The sequence below is a fragment of the Gavialis gangeticus genome, unplaced genomic scaffold (assembly GCF_001723915.1).
Source record: "Gavialis gangeticus isolate Ggan-Ray unplaced genomic scaffold, GavGan_comp1, whole genome shotgun sequence".
Taxonomy (NCBI): Eukaryota; Metazoa; Chordata; order Crocodylia; family Gavialidae; genus Gavialis; species Gavialis gangeticus.
The window spans coordinates 12,422,847-12,428,100 of record NW_017729006.1 but is presented as its reverse complement, the minus strand read 5'-3'; the positions used below and the strand labels follow the sequence as shown (position 1 = coordinate 12,428,100).

Here is a 5,254-nt window from a genome sequence, read left to right as displayed (position 1 = left end):
TGGGGCGTCTGCGAGGGGAGGGGGCGCTGGCCGGGGCCGCCGCAGGCCTCCCTCAGCCGTGGGGGCAGGTGTGAGCGCGGGCTTCCGGTGTGTGCGGGTATCGCACCCCCCGCGGCGCTGGAGCGAGAGCAGCCGGTTTGCGTGGTGGCTGCCCCTGTGTGGCACCGGGGCCGCCTCGCCCTCCTCGGTGGCAGGGGAGGGCAGGGCAGGTCAGGGTAACGCCAGGCCGGGCCGGAGGGGAGATGACAGTGCATCTCAGCCCTGGGCGGGGAGCGGGGCCCGCGGGCAGGGACGGCCGGGGGCATCGACGTGCCCTTCGCACTCCCTGCGGTTCCTGCAGTAAAGCCGCTTGACAGGTGGCCACGTCTCTGGGAAATAACTTCTCAGTGGTTTCTGGTCTGGATGGCAGGTGCTCAGGAAGCCCTACATAGAGAGGGAGCCATAGGTAGAGATGTGCGAGTCTTGGTGTTCGGCTGCATCGAGCGCTGAAGAGCTGCCACTGGGGAAAATGCCCACTGTGATGGGAGGCTGGCTGGAGAGCAATGTGACCTACTTCCAACTGGCCTTTTTATGGCTTGAAACACCTGTGGAAAGGCTCTTCCAGCATGGAGTCAGTTCCTGAAGGAGAGAGCTTTGACTGGGGGGGGGGGCAGAAACGTTGCAGGAATGCTTCACTTGTTGGCTCGTGTTGGGCGGCTTTATGTGTATCCTCCTCTTAAACGTCTTGTTAAGACTAGAAATGTGGGGGGAGGGGAAGTAGCTGCCTCCATGGTAGAAGAGCAGTTCTTGGCACCATAGAAATTGGCTGAATGACTTATAGGCATTTTCTAGCATGAATGAATCGCATCCAAATGGTGAGAGTTGAGATGTGCTCAAGCTTGTCCTCTGTGCTGCAGCCACTACTTAGTCATGTAGGCTGTTGTTTTGAGAGCATTTTTGTGGGGAAAACTTTGAGATCTTTAGACTTTGGGGGATAGTATACGTGTCCAGGCAAAGTGGGAATAAATTTAGTGTTTTACGGATTCTAAAAATGCTAAACAGGTCTCTCAAGAAATGTCCCACTGAGGAATTGATTAGTTCTGTGTTCGTTATTTGAGGTACATCATGTAGAATGAAAAGGCAGCTGACTTCAGCTGTTATCAACAAAAAGTACTGGGGAGTCTGTTAATTACATTGGGTAGCAATGATGGATAGCTCTTGTAGATCGTGAAACAGAACAAATTTATAAATATCTGTTGCTGCGCACTATTTTAAACAGGGTCTGTTCTTATTTTATTTGACATATTAAAGACCCATGCTTTTGAGAGTTTTCCTATTTGTTTTTATATTAGCAATTCAGGTCTTGCCTACCCTATTTTCACTAGAAGATTCTGGTGATTAGGGTTATTTTAAGTGAAACCTGAATTACTGGGAAGAGAAGTTAACTTTTATTCAGATAGTTAGGAAATGCAAATATTTTTAGTAAACTTCAAATGCCTGAAGAGCTTGGTAGTTAAAGACCTCAGGTCCTCATCCTTTGAATTACATTTTATAGACCTTGCAATCCACATCTGAAGCATCAAAGCTTCCATCAAATTTGGGGAAGGCTGGATTTGACATTTCTGATGCAGCTAAGGTTGCATAAACAAGGGCTAAATTCTTGTTTTTCTTTTATACAGTATAAACAGTCAAAAATTAAAAAAAAACTCACTTAATTTCCTTTGTATAGTCAGTGTCTTAACTTTTCAGTTTTACTGATGTTCCCTAAACTTGAATCCTGTTACAATGCCTACTGACCCTAGAATGGGAGTGAATTTAAGTCAGCCCAGTGTAGGTGACCTGAAACCTTTAATCTTTTCCAGTAGTGCAATAAATCAGGTAGTCTAAATTCCAGTAGGTTTTCACATTCCATTTATTTAAAACTATTAGTAAATCTCTTTAAAATGGGTGTAAATGTATGTGTCTACCCAACCTCTTAGTTTAGCTGCAACCTCTTTTTCTATATTCATACAGTGAAGATAACCTTTGTCTCATGCTGTTCTGATCACCTTGCCTTCCCTTCCCTTCAGTTCACTCTGCTCCCTGTATGCCTTCTATATCAGGTTTATGCAACTTCTTTTCTATCCGACATCTTCAATTTAATCTTGCACCCTTCATTTTGGCATCATTTTATGCATGACCACTACCACTTATCTTGCCTTTTTTTGCTGCCTTGTCTATCTCCATGCTGTCTCTTCTGCCAGGCACACACTATTAAGAGTTTAGCAAGCTTCCTCCTCAAAATGCATCTTTTTCATGAGGCTTGCCAGTAGTACTACTCCTCTTGTTCTTTTCTCCCCAAAATCTCATAAAGCACTTTATTGTTAACCTGAAAACTTTTTTGCTGTACTGTTGTGCATCTCAACTGTATGGTCATCTAGTGCTTTCTTTTAATTAAGTCATCTGTTTCTTATTTTAGGTTATGTCTTATATTGGGATGTCAAACTCATTTGGCCCTGCAGCTGGGACAGTGCATGAACAGTGTTAATCCCTGTGGCTGCCAGATTTGCTGTTTCAGTGCAGCTCTGGAACCTAGAGAGTTAATACCACTGCTGCTTGGCTCCCCTTTTCCCCTGCACACAATTTTAGAAACCAGGGTGACCAAAACCCCCTGATTTCAGCTGTGGGTAAGTGTGGGGGTAGTGGGGAGGTGAAATGAGTGATGTTAACGTTCTTGGTTCTGGAGCTGTACTGAAACCGCGGGTCTGGCAGCCACAGGGATTAATGCTGTCACTGCAGGAGGTCTGGCAGCAGCTATGATGAGCCCTGCAAGATTGAACTGGTCCCCCAAGATGCTCACAGGAAGCCCCATGAGGTTGATGACCCATCATCATGGGCTGGATCTGGCCGTGGGCCATGTTTGACCCTAATGTTGTACATAACAATGAGCCCATCATGTGTTGCAAAGTACTATCAGGCATGTTGTCGACCACTTTTGAGGTGGCACATAATAATATATTCTGTGGTTTATGTATCTGTAATGCAGCCCCATATATAATATAAAGAGATGTTGCAACAGCTTCTACACAGCAGTAGGATATGAGAAATTGTGCATCTATTTGAAAAGTGGAGAGAATTTAAATTGGCAGAGTGTAGAATCCAGCAATGAATTTAGCCAGGGTGTTATTGTTAAGAACTTCTTGAAGGAAAAGTGCCATATAATCTTGAATAATTGTAAATGGATGAGATCTTTCATCTGAAAGCCTGCATCTCTCATCTGCACACTGCCCCCCTTATAGTTGTTTTGGTGCACTGGTGTTATCCCAGCTTGGAAAAGATGTGCCAGCATGACTCCTGTATTATCCATTGTCTTCTTCAGCAGTCTCTCATTCAATTACTACCAGGTTTGACCTGGCTTATCTTGAAATATAAGACAGTGGCTCAGGATTTTATGGCTGCAGTCTACAGGTATTAAAGCACAATGAATTTCACTTTTCTGCCAATTCAAAACTAACTTAAGAGGTTAGTGATGAAGATTTAAAAAAAACAAAACTGAATAACTGTAGGTGAGGAAGGACATTGTGAATCCTTAAGGTGAAGTAGCTTGTGGTTACAGGTCCTAATGGAAAAGTTTCAGTATTATGAATGTATATTATGCTTAAACGAATTGTCTCTGAGCTCTGCTATCTGAGACATTTGCTGAACAAGTGGAGCTCTCTTGAATTTAGGTCAAAGAGGTGCTGTTGAAATCTTATTTTAATGGGAAATGTTTGAGCTTACAAACATTTTGCTTTGGGTTTTAGCAGTACCTGTGTCTATTTGTAGCTAAGCTTTCAGAGCTTGGTTCACGTTTGACTTTTTTAACCTACCTATGCCAGTCCACATGAGATGGAAAAAACCCACATTGCATTGTTCTGCTGTTTTCTTTGAATTATGTGCTGCAGTATTGGGGTATTTCAGTTGCTAGAAAGAATTGACTGGCATTGAGGTACTATTGGAATGTTGGATAAAATGGTGTGAAATGTAGTTAATTTTTTTATGGTCTATAAATACTTACAGTAAGGAGTAATAATTAAAAACATCTCTGCTTGCTTAGGAACTAAGGGAAAAAAGAATGCAAAACTGACATCAGAACTTCCTTTGGAGACACCAATAAGTAGACCCTTGGAAAAAACAATGCATCGATGAGACTTCATGAGCAAAGAATAGACCCAGATGATCCCTCTGAAGGGGCACTGTCAAGGTTGGTGAACAGAAATTTGAGCTGTCTCTTCTTTCTTTCGATAAAATCCGTACAAATAACTTTCCAAATGAACACTGAGATTTCTCTGTTTGATAGAAAACAGTACCCTCAATCATGATATGGCCTCCAACAATATTATTTACATATTGCATTTGCATAGGCAGCCCCTCTGTAACAGTTTCAGGCTTCCGCTTATTAAAAAAAATATAGGGAGTAGGATGAAGTAGGAAGATAAGGGATTTAGAGTTCCAAAGATGAGCGAAAATTACTTGGGTAGTGCCTACCAGCCTTTGAGAAACTGTTTGGAATGAGAAGACTATATAGTCTTATTTCTGGAATCGAGGAAAGTTAATCAAAAAGCTTGCCACTTCTGTGATTATATTATCATCATTTATCTATTGGCTAGTTTGTAATCAAGTTAACTAATATTTTGGGGGCTAAGGAAAGAGCTATTTGTTGCTTTAGGGAGCTCTGCAGTAGAAAAAATTAGCTGGCTGTATTTAGTGTCAAAATGGATTTATTTCGATGTCCCTATTTGGTGCGAGTGGGGGGGAAAAAAAAGCCTAATGCTCAAAATTGGCAAAAATAGAATGCCAGCAGGAATAATATGGAATGGGCGGAGCAACTTTTTTTTAAGTCTAATGCTCATCTTTCTCCACTGCAGTATTTGAAAATATGTAGAGAACTGCTCTGTAGAACTCTGCAAACTCTTATTCTGCTGAATGTTGTCTGTTATGACTTGTCTATACACTGTTTTGTACTAGTATGTGTTGAGTATAGGATCAAAGTACATAAACACAGTACAGGAAGTAATTGGTGTTGGAGCTACAGCCTGAAGCATAAGTTTCTGCTGGAGACTATTAGTGCCGGGGTTCTTAGATTTTCATAGGTGGATCACATCTTACTAGGGTCATAGGGTGCACTTTATTTCTTCCATGGGAAAGCTCATGCTTATACCCCAGTATCTGCATGCACTAGTTGGTTTCCCAGAAGTCTTGAGGGTACCATGCATTAGCAGGAGGTAGATGTTTTTATACAGATGACATGATCTAA

At 42.3% G+C, this 5,254-nt stretch overlaps 1 protein-coding gene across 1 annotated transcript in view; it reads left to right on the top strand.

Moving 5' to 3' along the window:
* The first annotated feature begins 4,029 nt into the window (after nucleotides 1-4,029).
* The window catches only part of SNRK (SNF related kinase), a 91,406-nt gene continuing 90,181 nt past the window's right edge, over nucleotides 4,030-5,254 (top strand). Inside the window, exon 1 of the mRNA XM_019508809.1 lies at nucleotides 4,030-4,201. The gene's annotated coding sequence lies outside the window, so the exon portion shown is untranslated. The remainder of the gene's footprint in view (nucleotides 4,202-5,254) is intronic.